The sequence below is a fragment of the Lissotriton vulgaris genome, chromosome 11, assembly GCF_964263255.1.
Source record: "Lissotriton vulgaris chromosome 11, aLisVul1.2, whole genome shotgun sequence".
NCBI classification, from domain to species: domain Eukaryota; kingdom Metazoa; phylum Chordata; class Amphibia; order Caudata; family Salamandridae; genus Lissotriton; species Lissotriton vulgaris.
The window spans coordinates 1,089,723,366-1,089,737,896 of record NC_141699.1 but is presented as its reverse complement, the minus strand read 5'-3'; the positions used below and the strand labels follow the sequence as shown (position 1 = coordinate 1,089,737,896).

General features: G+C 46.2%; 1 long non-coding RNA gene across 1 annotated transcript; it reads left to right on the top strand.

Annotated features, from left to right (window-relative positions):
• The first annotated feature begins 4,213 nt into the window (after positions 1-4,213).
• Positions 4,214-13,855, top strand: LOC147684200 (uncharacterized). The gene is made up of 3 exons (XR_015301082.1): positions 4,214-4,278; positions 10,228-10,302; positions 13,782-13,855. It is a non-coding gene; the product is annotated as an uncharacterized LOC147684200 (long non-coding RNA).
• The last annotated feature ends 676 nt before the right edge of the window (positions 13,856-14,531 follow it).

The window sequence follows — 14,531 nt, the reverse complement described above, 5'->3', positions numbered from 1 at the left end:
TACTCCCAAAACAATTTCAAACGAACATAGTCACTTGCTAGTGTTGTAAAAACCTTCGTGATAGAGCTGCAGCAGGCTTTGCTTAAGTTACCTAATACACCAAAAGTCATCACTGTATCAATCCAGAGCTGCACAGATGTCATTCATGGACAGTGATCTCTGACATACATGAAACGGAGATTCACTACATAACAATTGCTAAAATTAACAGTACTTCAAAATGTTCAAAAGAGACCATATTCACAAAGTACATTACCACAACATCATTGCAACAGAATTTTTCATAAGGAAGATTGGAGATGAAAAGCAAGACATGTAGACTCCGCGTTGTACCTGTACTTCAAAAGAACAAAGAAAATAATAATTCGGAAAAAGAAAACTGTGTGAATGGCAAGGTGCGTCCAAAGATGACTGGAATGCTTGTGTGGCGAATTGACAGCAAAGAAAAGTGCGTGAATGGCAAGGTGCGTCCAAAGATGACTGGAATGCTTGTGTGGCGAATTGACAGCAGCCAACAAACACAAAATGGCTGCATGTAATCACACGTCTCGCCGGATGGCTCCAGGCACGTCCGTGCATTCACATCCAACAGAGTCTGTCCACGTAGTTGAAGCAGCCATGCGCGTCACAAAGGAGGTACAGGAACACTGTGAACTCCGCCGGAAGACAACATGCGACCCTGAGGCTGTACAAGGTAAGCACGCGTGCATGCTTGTCTCGAGATAAGTGTAGGATTTAAAATGAACGTAGCGGTTAAACTCCTCAATGTAAACCGCTACAGCAGAAAATGTAATTTATAATTCCTTTTGCCAGTGACTCATACAAAGAAAAAGCCAGTGTCTTTATTGCAGTGGGCACAATGGGCACAATTCCCAGCCCAACATCCGTTTTAACACTCTGTACTGACCAGAAAAATTAAACAGAGTAGTATAAAACTTGCGCAGCTCCACACCATAATAATCCAGGGCAAATGCAGAACATGAACAAATCCTCTCCCTACACGATGTAGCAGGAGAACACATAAAAAGTACAGAGAGCTGGACACAATTACTCCAAACATGAAGAATCATTCCTTCATCAGCGCAGCCACTGAATGCAGGCTATGGTGTCTGCTAGGCTTAGAGAAAGCACGTTGTTTTGAAAAGTCCAAACATCACTGTCACTGTGGAATTGAAGGCACTATAGTTCACTGAAGCTGTCAATCAATCACCAAGAAAAAATCAAACCTTCTCTATGCAGCCATTGCACAACTTAAAGTCTTACATCTTCAAGACTATGAATCCCAATTATCCCAACATTGGAAAACATTCCAAAATTGTGCCTTGACTTTTTCTCTGTCACTTTACTTAAAGGCACTCTTCACACATTAGCGTGATGAGGCTGGTACACCAACACCAGGTTGTAGAGACGCTACACATCCAACTCACAGTCATTTTAGTACATTACCAAGTGGCTGGAACTCCAGATGAGGTTGTAGTTGAACTACTCAACCAACTCACTGTTCACCGCTGTGGCTTGAACACCCAAAATCGGTTGTAGTTGCACTACTCCACCAGCTCACAGTTGCAGATGTATTCCCAGGCTGAAGTGTTAGTTGGTGGTGACACTGCTCATTGGGGCTGTCCATTAGAAGGACACTGGTGGGGTTGGGGCTGGAGTGCCTGGAAATTCCTTCTTTTTTTCCTTGAAGTTGCTCGTAGGATCTCTTGGTTACTCTCTTAGTTCCTTAGTTTCTTTGTTGCTTTGCTGTACCAAGAGTAACTCGGGTTCAAGACTGACCTTGTCGCCAAAATAATGTTGTATCCTTAGTGGAAAGACACCAGGAGCTAGGATGAATATTCAAGACTAGTTTATTCAGTCTTCAGATCAGGCTACATCTTAGATGACTCCAGCCAGCCTAGTGTGGTACCAGCCCCTCCAGGAGCAGCCTCCCTAGCTGCTCAGCCCATCTCCAACTGCCACATTCACCCCACTAAGTCACCCAGGCATTCCACGGATCACAGGCACACCAACATTCTATTACCAAGACACACACTGGCTGAGCAGCTAGAGGCAGCAGGGCTAGAATACATGTTATATAATTATGTAGGATATAACAGTAAGCAAAATACACGTTTGTACAATCTTATTTGGATTGTATCCAATAGCGGTGCACTTCTTCCTCTATGTACCACACTGCCACAAGCAATCGTTGGAAGTAGCTTAGCTTTGATAACTGAGAGGAGGGGGGTAAACAAAGGGCCATTTACCCGCTTGGATAGGCTGCAAAATGCATGCATTAGGGCAGTTCCTTTCTTTTCAATAGCGTCAAAGTGTGTAGAGAAGGTAAACCGTCTATCCAGAGGTTATGCAGTATTGGTATCTTTCATTGATTTGCATGCACCCACCCTCTTCCCCGTAGAGGCTTTTTCCATATTATTCAGTGAGATACTCACTTCTCACTTGTGCTGGGAGATTCTGAGGGAAACTGCTTCTGCTAGGAGAGTTCTAGAGGGTGCTAGCAGCTGATTGACTGCATTCAACATTTGTTTGTTTTTTAAAAAGAGTATAGATAGGCTATGTTAAACATAGCTCAGGGCCATTATAGCCTGTGGCATTACTTAAATACTGCTTGATTATGTTACCATGGGACTCCCATCTCAACGATAGGGAATGATTCGGGCATGTGAATCTATGAAAGATACCAATACTGGATAATCGTAGTTACAGTAAGCAACTTATTTTCTTACCTCTGCTGGCCAAAAGCTTGCCTGAGAGGATAAACTTTGATTTGCTACTTGATAAGGAATCACAAATAGGGGATCCTTGCCAATTACTGCGCACCTTGGGCCTTATTTAGAGGTTGATGGATGCAGGACATTTCTACATAAGGTGCATATAGGCCATATAGGTTCTAAATAGACACAATAAATGTGTTGCTTTTTGGCGAATGTCCTACATTTACCATGCTCTAAACAAGGCCTTACATTTCCAAAATGAGAAAAACATTCATACAAATTGTGTCTCAGGACAAATAGGAGAGAAGTATAGATAGAAAATTCTTAACAAAATAGAGCCTGTTGAGAGGTAGAGCATTTTGTTCAAAATCACAAAAAAAACATGGCAGTGCTTCACCTGTCACCTCACATTTCATCAGTAGAGAGGTCTCTCATGTAGGAATATTGTGTAGTGAGAATGTAGTAAACTACTCACTCCTTGACTGGGAATTAGGTGTGTAGATACTCTGTGTAAAGATACAGATTCTAGCCCATACCTTCACCCAAATTACCTGCCTTGAACTGTTTTAGATCTGGAATACATGTGGGAATTGAGTTTAACGAATCCAATTCTGTAGGTTTTCCATGATCCTGGGCCCATTTCCATGCACATTTTCTTCATGGAATAAAATTTGAGTGAATACAGGGTGAATTTTTACACCACATAAAACTCCTCCCAATAATTTTATCACAAAATCACTAGAGGCCATGAATCTACAACATTGAGTAAAGCAATTCTTTTATCTCAACAATTTAGCACGTGCAGCCTACACAAATACCGCTTCCTGACTGGTGAACAAAACAAAAGATTCTGTTTTAAAGTTGGGTGGTGATTCGCAGGAGCGATAGGAAACAATAATAGTCCACCCATGCCACCCCAGAAAAACTCTCAACTCAAGGGTTGGAGATCATGAGCTGGAGGATTTTCCAAGGGAGGATGGGGGATGGGTGAGAGAAGAGACAGAAAATGTGGAGTGGTATTCTGGATGATCGGGTTTCTCTGAAGTCTCTAGGGATTGGATATGTCTTGACTTCATATTGTCTTCAGCCACTTACATAAAAATGAATGTTTCTTCACTGCAAATATTAACCAATAATTAGTAAAGTTACAGGTCAGGTACTTGTACATTTGGGGACCTGAAATTCAGTCACTTCAGAAATTTTCTTTAAAACCTTGCTGTTGAATTAATTTGACCTTTTCTGGATGCCTCTCTGCTCTGGTTGTCAGGATTGAAACTTTTTCAAGAACAAATGAGGTTAAAATCAACTCAGGACAATATCTACAAATGCACCCTCTCTAGACCAGTTTATTGGTGATTATGGGTTTTCAAAATTGAATGTTTTTGCAAGCTTTGTTTTCTGTTCTATGTTTGGTGCCCTAACCTTTTTCGCAGCTTGCACAGAAGAGCGTGTTGGAATTTCCTGGAATTTCCTGGATGGTCTTTTCATTCCTTTACAGGTTTACTCGGATGAAGAATTGGAAGAGAACATTAGGGAGATATGGGATTATACTCACTTTCAGGTAAGTCAGGTTTTCCTTTATCGATAATTCTCAAGATGGGGAAATCCAGGAGAAAGACTATTTATTCTTGTCTTCTTGTTGATGAAGCTAAGCAATGCTTGTTCATTGGGCGTGGTATTTATGCCCGTCTTGATGGATTCAAAGTAATATGAATCTGTCTCGAGACTTTGCAAGTGTCACAAGATTTCAAGCACGGTTGAAAATATAATTTGGAATATTGGAAAGGTTATCCAATCGAGAGCAATCATTGGGGACAATATGTATTAAAAAGAAGAAGTGTTCTGAGCAAATATGCCATCCTCTAGACTGCCACCAAAGGGGATCCTAATATGCTGAACAAAGGGAGAGGGAGGGTGTTCTGACATTATTGCAGCACAGACAAGGCAGTCATTTGGGGAATTCTAAACAAGTTTGGCGGACCACCTTGAATTGGGTGGTCGAATACCCTGTAATTACCCCAGTGGCTCTTCAACCACTTGATTGGATTGTCATTTGTTCTTGGAGATTTGATTAGAACATTTTGAAGCTTATCAGAAAAGAAAGCTTTTAGCTTGGATAAAATATCTCTTATTGAGAAATATATATTGTTGTGCTAATTACAATCCACAGACAGCCTGAGGGGAAGGATCAAAGAACATTTGTATCTGACACAGACTACTAGCCTCAGGTTCCTTCACATAGAATTATCCCCAGGTGTGAGACTGGTTCCGGAAAACTTTTGCCACAGCATCCCTGCGCGCCGGGGGTGGGTCGACACCACGCGACTCTGCCCAGGTGTCGCCCGCGTACGTGACGTCAGCGAGGTCACATAAAACCCACCCAGTGCTCCTACATCCGTTTTTCCTTTCCCGCATGCAACACAGATCTGGTCCTTGCTATGGGCCTGTTTGGGCCCTCCTATTTCCTTTCATTGTCTCTTCTTTTTGTGGAACAGTGTGTGAATGCCTTCGGGCTTCAAGACTTGCACGTCGTGTGGGCGTCTTATGTTGGCGACGAACCCTCAACTCATTTGTATGTGGTGTTTGGGGGAGTATCATGGCACCACTGATTGTGCGGCGTGCCAACAGTTGAAGCCGAAGTCGAGGCTGGAGCGCTGGATGAAACTTCTCTCGACGCGGCTCTCCAGGTCAATGTCTTCCCCTGGGTCTTCTTTGGCGGACGGCTTCAGATACGGCTGAGGTCGTCGTCCTCGCCCTTCTCCGATGTCACGTGAGCGTCACTCACCGGTGGGTAAGTGTCGCAGTTTGTCCCCGGGGCTCGGTTCGGGCCTGCCGGGGGCGTGGGCTCTCCGCGGGTGATGCGGCCCTGCCTGTCGTCCTATCCACCGTTTCCCGATGCTAGGGCTTCGAGAGTCCAGATGGAGACATATTTGCAGGCCTCGCTGGCGTCTCCTCTTCCTCCTTTCCCCCCTGGGGCATCAGCGGATCCCTTGCCTTGCGCGGGGCCCTCCGCGGTGCCACCGGCGGCTAGGGCCCCGGTGCTGACTGTTTTGGATCCAGGCTTGGAGGATGTGGTGCTGTTGGGGTGCGGCTCCTCTGGGGCACCTCCTTCAGACCACAATGTCTCGGCCTCGCCGCCAACTCCCACAGGAGTCCCTGTGGTGTCATGGGAGGTCGTAGGGGCTCGGGTCGTATCCCCGAGCCCCTCTCGGTCCCTTGATAAGGTGGTCCTGTCTAAGGCCGGGGTGGTGCCGCAACGGTGCCGGCAGGGGTCAGTGGACCCTCCTCATCCCGCTCCGGGTCGTGGCTGGGTACCCCTCATCCCTCTTTGGGACCCTCTTGTCCCTCCCCATGGGAGGCTGCTTCATCAAAGGGTGAGTCAGAGGTTGAATCGTCCCTGGCGCCGCCACATGGGTTGCCGGACAATCTCCGCCACATTCTGGGCCGTGGCTGGTGGAAGGCTTCATGTCACTCCCCAAGCCCTTTCCGTTCCTCCACGCAGGCGGCTGCCTCAGCGGGGGTCGAGTCAGCATCGCTCCGGTGCAGCCCCGAGGCCAGTTCGGCTCCGGCTCCACTCCGGTCCCCGATGTGACTGGGAGAAACCCTGTCCGGCGATGCCAGATGGTGCCGACTTTCTATCTCAGGCGGCGGACTCTATGGCTCCGCGCAGGAGTCGTGCTGCAGATTCATCTTCGGACGCTCCATCTTCTCAGGCTGTATATTGGTCATCCTCCCGGAATTATTGAAGGGTGGCTCCCCGCTTTTCCTGAGGCAGAGGTGTTCATCAGAAGAGCAGCAGGTTTCGGGGACGACCACCTTGGTTTGCAGCCGCCGCCCACGGAGGAGCTGCTTTCCCCACCTTGGGCCCTACGGAGGAGGGTGCGTCCTTTGCTCATGCGGTGTCCATGGCCGTGGGCATTTTGCGCATGGGTGATATGGTTGCTCACTTTCTGGTGAACCATCTCTTGGAGGTTCTCCACCAGGTCTCTGGTGGGAGGGAGATCTTACTTTCCTTCGAGGGTTTGCTTCTTTCTTCCCTGAAGGGGGCTTGGAGGCTTCCCGCCTCAGGGGATCCGGTGCCTCACCACCTTCTGCACCAGCATCTTCTGGTGCCCTGTGACCCTGCGTGCCTTTCCATCCACCCCTCTGCTGCCGGTCCACTTTTGAGGACCGCCTTTCCCTCCCTGCCACCACTATTGACTCCGCCATCCTGAGAGGCCCGCTGGCTGGATTCTTGGGGGTGCAACATGTTCGCCTCAACCAGCGCTGCCCTGCGGGCCCTTAACACCTTGCATGTTTTGGCTAGGGCTAGGGCCTCCTCTTGTATGTGGGACTCGGCTGAGTCCCTGGGGTCAGCAGCCTACCAAGAGACAGTTCAGGTGGACTAACGACATCATGCTGTGGAAGGCGTGGAGCTAGCGGCGTTTATTCTCTGCTCTGCTCCAGACCTCTCAGAGGTGCTGGCCCGGGCCATGGCTTCCTCAGTCACCCTTCATCGCCATGCTTGGCTTTGGGATGGCGTGTTCCCTGAAAGTATTCAGGAGCGGCCTCCTTGATCTTCCGTTTGACGGCAGCCTGTTGTTCCATGCGACGGCTGACTCCGCCATCCAAAGGTTCCTGGCAGGGCTCTGTCCTCCTCCTCCACCTTATCATCCTCCTCCTCCTTCCCCTTCTCAGTGACTGCTGAGTTGGGCTGGGTCTGGGCCTTCTTAGGCCGATTGTTTTGACTGTGGAGTGTGCTTTCGGGCCATTGAGTCCTCCTTGGGATTTTGGCATTGCTGGCTGCTGGACGGCCCTTTGTTGCCTATGTGTGTGTTTGCTGGAGTTGTTGTGCAGACTCGGCCCTGAGATTAGGCCTTTTGCTTTACTTGGGCTGCTTGACAAGCCTTCTGCTGGGTGTTTTTTCACGTGGCCCTTTTGTTTTTTCCTCCTCTGCGGAAGTTCTTCCAAAGAGGGTTCCCATATCTTGGGACTTAACGTACCCTATATGGGGTAGTGGTAGCTGTTATACAGCTTGCACTCTGCTAGGGAGTTCTGGTCGCCTTCGGATGCCAGTTCTCCAAGGCGTTTTTGTATGTTGCTTATGCTTCTTGAGGTCATGAGCGCGGCCCCTCATAGTTTTGGGGCAGGGCATTTTTTCACCTTCCTGCCCCTGTCCTGAGAGCTGGGGTGATTCTGACTGCTCCTTTGTCAGGCATAGACTGCCCTGTCTTTCTAGGGCCCCAGGCTGTTCTTCTTGCTTTTGGCAACTTATGACTGTTGGCGCTGTTCTGGCTGGCATGTTGTCTTCCATCTGGAGGGAGCTCTTTTTCCTTCCCTCTTTTCTTTGGGCTCTTTGGGCTTCTTCTTCTGCTTCTTCCTCCTCTTCCTGTCTTGGCATTGGATGAAAGCTCTGTTGCCTTGTGAGGGAGTGGGGTGCTTTGGCCCCTCTAGCCTTGCCCTTGGTTCTTCTTCTGTGAGGGTACGGGCCTCCTCTGTCTCTTTTTCCTCATATACCCTCTGGGGTTGGTGGTATTCTCCTTGTGAACATTCCTCTTGCCTGGCGGGGATGAAGTTTCTCTTCTAGCCCGCAGATCTGGTCCCCTGTGGGACCTTCTGTTTGGTGGGGTCCTTTCTCAGACCCTCCTTCCCCAAGGGTATTGCTCGGGTATCTATTCTATGTGAAGGAATCTGCGGCTAGTAGTCTCTATCAGATGTTTGAGTTACTTACCTTCTGTAACAATGTTTCTGGTGGAGACTATTCTAGCCACAGATTCCTTCACAGCCCGCCCTTCCTCTCCGTTCTGCGAGAACCCTTGGATTGGTCTTTGGTACTCTCCTCCTGGTGGGGGGCTGTGTCTCCTGTGAGTACCTTCTTTGGCTCCTGGCGGGTGGCTCCATCTGGTTGCGGTTCATTCCTCCTCTTGGTTCCTTGGAGGTTGGTTTTACGGTGCTTCTGTGCCCTGCTGCTCTGGTTACTCTAGGTTTGGGGGGATTTTCCCGTCAATCTCTGTCCTTCCCTCTCTACCCTTCCTGTTGCTGCTGAGGGTCCTGGCCCCTCTGCTTTTCTCCGAGTAGGGGTAATCTGGCTAGGCCTTGCACTTTTACCCTGGGGGGTGGTTGCCCTCTATGATGGGGTGGCTTGGAGGTTTGTGTTTCTGTCTGTCTTGGGACTGGCCTTCCTTCATTCTTTCTGGATGGGCTTGGTGGGCCGGTTACGCGTATCATGGCTTTCTTCATGTTCTTTGTTTCAGGGGAAAGGCTGTCTATGTGCTGACAGGGTGGCTGCTCAGGCCTCTGCCCTGTTCTTTCTCTGCCCCTGCCTTTGGACACTGCAGTGTCGCAATGTTCTTTCTGGTGTTATTGGTCTCTCCTTTTTTCTACTCTATCGCACACTGCTCCCATGCTCCCACAGTTTTTTGTCTGGTGGCTCCGCATTGTGGTGCGTAAAAGTTCTCAGAAGAAAACTGACGTAGGTGCGCTGGGGTGGGTCTTATGTAACCTCGCTGATGTCATGTACGCAGACTCAAGTGGTGTGGCCCCGCACCCGGCGTACAGGGATGCTGTGGCAAAAGTTTTCCGGATCCAGTCTCACGAACGGGGATAATTGTACGTGAAGGACTCTGCAGCTAGAATCATCTCTACCAGATACATCGTTACTGAAGGTAAGTAATTTGTACATTGCGTACTTACTGGACATTGCTCTTTGTCAACCACATTGACTTGAAATCTAGCCCTGTTAGTGGCCTTTCCCGTTTCGATTGTTGATTGTCCTCCACATAGTAGTTAGATAAGGAAATATTATGACTGCAAAACACCTAGCAGATTTGCCAAGGTTTATCTGTGATAAAAAATCTCTGCAGCTCGACGATAATTTTTTATCTCTAACCAAGCAATAGCGATAATTATTGCTATTGCTAGGTAATATGCCCCTACGATTTTAATAGTTGATGGCCTGGATTCTCTGTATCTCCCCAGACCTCAACCCCATGACTCTCAAGTAATCACTGCCCTCCTCAGTCCTGGTTCTCAATCTTTCTCCCCCACCTGCCATTGCCAGAGAAGATTGAACACTGGACTTTTGGGGAAAAAGCAGAGGTTGATGTTGCTGTTGTAAAGTGGGAAAAAAACTATAATTTCTTTCTTTCGTTTTATGTATTGCCATATTGGAACATCACAAGAACCTCAGAGGGTTCTTGGAACAAGGTATACATATATAGGAAAGACATGAAATCTTTAAAACCGCACATTTCTGGTTCTACTGATTAGTTGTTTATTGTTTTAATAAATTGTACTCTACTTATTGTAAATTGGTGTGGGATTTTTCTTGTTTAGCCTGACTGCGTTTGTGCCAACCTGCCAAAGGTTTAAGCACAGGTTAATTTGGGGTTTGTTTTTGTCCAACCTGACAGAGATTGTGGTTCCTGATTGAGTAGGGTTTCACCCACCTGAACCAAAAACTCAATTTCCAGCAATGATTTTGTCAATAAAAATCTTAATTAGATATTTTTTCTTTCATTTTTTTATTTAGCAGCAACCTGGAACATCACAGCAATCTCAGGGTGTTTCTGGATCAGCACATACAAATGAAGACAAGACGATTCAGGTAAATAATTAGAGCACCGTTCATGGGGTAACACAGAAAACAACAGATCTCAGCTCTTTCTTTTGCATGCTCATTGGTGGGTTTTGGTGGCCAATACCTGCTTCAGATGACACGTTTTCATATGTTACATGATAATGAAGCACAAATGTTAACTTCTGTCTTTTGAAACTTGGAATGTTAGAGAACTGACAAGTGTCTAATTTGTAGAGGAAGTACTAAGTACTAAGGGCCATATTTATGTTGTGTGGGTTTGGCACCACCCTTCAACTGGCACAAAGGCAAAGATGTGTTGCCCTAAATGTCTTCATGAATCCAGAGTAATGGATCACAGCGCAACCGGCTGTGCTGTGTTACTCTGCACCAGGGAGGCCTTCCAAGGGTGGAGAGTGGGTGTTCCCAAGCATCCACCCATGGATTTTGGTGCATTCCCAGATTTACCATGAGTGGAAGACCTGCAAATGCATCATAATACTATGCCCTCCCAGGGAATGTTTAATGAGGAGAAACATGTTTATTTTTACTCGTTTTACTCTCTTACGCATGTGCTGCATTCTGCAGCAGACAGAGAGAGGGAAACGCCTCCGAGGCTTGTTTGTGCACAGGAAGGTGTCCCTTCCTGCACAAAAACAATGCTGCCTGCAAGGCAGGAACCATTGCACTATAATGCTAGGTGGGTCTGCATTGGCACTGGACAGCACATAGTCCAGCAGCGCAAGGAGAGGGCAGGAATCTGCCATATTATGTTAAATAAGGGGCATGCTCTCTCCGTGTCACACCACGTAGCCCAGCAAGATGTCTTGCTGTGCTACGTTGCGTAACATTTTAATACATGTGCCCCCACTTATCCTCAGTTCTGCAATCAATGCAGTGAGTTTATCCAAGACATGGTTGATCAATGTGAGGACATAACATCATCTGCACATAAGACACCCCTATCCTGAGGGATCAGTTATGTGTATAGAAAGCCTCAGTGAGTTTCGATCCCTTCCTTTATTGAGTACCAAGTGCCACCAAGAAATGAAAACCTGAAGAAGCTGAAAGTGGCCATCTAGTCATGGAGGAGACCTCTTTTATACTGTGCATCTGGAAGTGCAATGAACTACTATTTTAATAGTTGATGGCCTGGATTCTCTGTATGTCCCCCAGACCTCGACCCCATGACTCTTAAGTAATCACTGCTCTCCTCTGTCCTGGTTCTCAACCTTTCTCCCCCACCTGCCATTTCCAGACAAGACTGAACACTGGACTTTTGAGGTAAAAGCAGAGGTTGATGTTGCTGTTATAAATTGGAAAAATAAATATTATTTCTTTCTTTTGTTTTATTTATTGCCATATTGAAACATCACAAGAACCTTAGAGGCTTCTTGGAACAAGGTATACATATATAGGCAAGACATGAAATCTTTAAAACCGCACATTTCTGGTTTTTCTATTAGTTTTTTTATTGTTTTAATAAATTGTACTCTACTTATTCTAAATTGGTGTGGGATTTCTCTTGTTTAGCCTGACTGCGTTTGTGCCAACCTGCCAAAGGGTTAAGCACAGGTTAATTTCGGGTTTGTTTGTGGTCCACCCTGACAGAGATTGTGGTTCCTGACTGATTGAGTAGGGTTTCACCCACCTGAACCAAAAACTCAATTTCCAGCAATGATTTTGTCAAAAAAAATCTTAATTAGATATTATTTCTTTCATTTTTTTATTTAGCAGCAGCCTGGAACATCACAGCAATCTCAGGTTGTTTCTGGATCAGCACATGCAAATGAAGACAAGACAATTCAGGTAAATAATTTGAGCATCGATTATGGGGTAACACAGAAAACAGCTCTCAGCTCTTTCGTTTGCATGCTCATTGGTGGGTTTTGGTGGCCAATACCTGCTTCAGATGACACGTTTTCATATGTTACATGATAATGAAGCACAAATGTTAACTTCTGTCTTTTGAAACTTGGAATGCAAGAGAAATGACAAGTGTCTCATTTGTAGAGGAAGTACTAAGTACTAAGGGCCATATTTATGTTGTGTGGATTTGGCACTACCCTGCAACTGGCACAAAGGCAAAGATGTGTTGCACAAAATGTCTTCATGAATCCAGAGTAATGCATCACAGCACAACCGGCAGTGCTGTGTTACTCTGCCCCAGGGAGGCCTTCCAAGGGTGGAGAGTGGGTGTTCCCAAGCATCCACCCATGGATTTTGGTGCATTCCCAGATTTACCATGAGTGGAAGACCTGCAAATGCATCATAATACTATGCCCTCCCAGGGGATGTGTAATGAGGAGAAACATGTTTATTTTTACTCGTTTTACCCTCTTACGCATGTGCTGCATTCTGCAGCAGACAGAGAGAGGGAAACGCCTCCGAGGCTTGTTTGTGCACAGGAAGGTGTCCCTTCCTGCACAAAAACAATGCTGCCTGCAAGGCAGGAACCATTGCACTATAATGCTAGGTGGGTCTGCATTGGCACAGGACGGCACATAGTCCACCTGCGCAAGGAGAGGGCAGGAATCTGCCATATTATGTTAAATAAGGGGCATGCTCTCTCCGTGTCACACCACGTAGCCCAGCAAGATGTCTTGCTGTGCTACGTTGCGTAACATTTTAATACATGTGCCCCCACTTATCCTCAGTTCTGCAATCAATGCAGTGAGTTTATCCAAGACATGGTTGATCAATGTGAGGACATAACATCATCTGCACATAAGACACCCCTATTCTGAGGGATCAGTTATGTGTATAGAAAACCTCAGTGAGTTCTGATCCCTACCTTTATTGAGTACCAAGTGCCACCAAGAAATGAAAACCAGAAGAAGCTGAAAGTGGCCATCTAGTCATGGAGGAGACCTCTTTTATACTGTGCATCTGGAAATGCAATGAACTGCTATTTTAATAGTTGATGGCCTGGATTCTCTGTATGTCCCCCAGACCTAGACCCCATGACTCTTAAGTAATCACTGCTCTCCTCAGTCCTGGTTCTCAACCTTTCTCCCCCACCTGCCATTTCCAGACAAGACTGAACACTGGACTTTTGGGGAAAAAGCAGAGGTTGATGTTGTTGTTATAAAGTGGGAAATAGATATTATTTCTTTCTTTTGTTTTATTTATCGCCATATTGGAACATCACAAGAACCTTAGAGGGTTCTTGGAACAAGGTATACATATATAGGCAAGACATGAAATCTTTAAAACCGCACATTTCTGGTTTTTCTATTAGTTTTTTTATTGTTTTAATAAATTGTACTCTACTTATTCTAAATTGGTGTGGGATGTTTCTTGTTTAGCCTGACTGCGTTTGTGCCAACCTGCCAAAGGGTTAATCACAGGTTAATTTCGGGTTTGATTGTGGTCCACCCTGACAGAGATTGTGGTTCCTGACTGATTGAGTAGGGTTTCACCCACCTGAACCAGAAACGAAATTTCCAGCAATGATTTTGTCAATAAAAATCTTAATTAGATATTATTTCTTTCATTTTTTTATTTAGCAGCAACCTGGAAAATCACAGCAATCTCAGGTTGTTTCTGGATCAGCACATACAAATGAAGACAAGACAATTCAAGTAAATATTTAGAGCACCGTTCATGGGGTAACACAGAAAACAACAGATCTCAGCTCTTTCTTTTGCATGCTCATTGGTGGGTTTTGGTGGCCAATCCCTGCTTCAGATGACACGTTTTCATATGTCACATGATAATGAAGCACAAATGTTAACTTCTGTCTTTTGAAACTTGGAATGTTAGAGAACTGACAAGTGTCTAATTTGTAGAGGAAGTACTAAGGGCCATATTTATGTTGTGTGGGTTTGGCACCACCCTTCAACTGGCACAAAGACAAAGATGTGTTGCCCTAAATGTCTTCATGAATCCAGAGTAATGCATCACAGCACAACTGGCTGTGCTGTGTTACTCTGCCCCAGGGAGGCGTTCCATGGGTGGTGCGCCGGTGTTCCTATGCAAAACCAATGTCTTTTTCAATGCATTCCCAGATGTATCATAAGTGGTAGACCTGGTAATGCGCGCTAACTGCAACACATCCTGGGGGGTGCACAACAAAGAGAAATATGTTGAGGGCTATAGTTTTTTAAAGGGTTGCTTCACTTTTGCACTATGCAACGAGTGCATGCATGACGCAAACCTTAAATGCTACTTTTCAAGCCACTCAATGCCACCTTGCCTGGCCTTGAGTGGCGTGATAGATCCACAATAACTCTACACAACAGAAATCCCTCCATAGC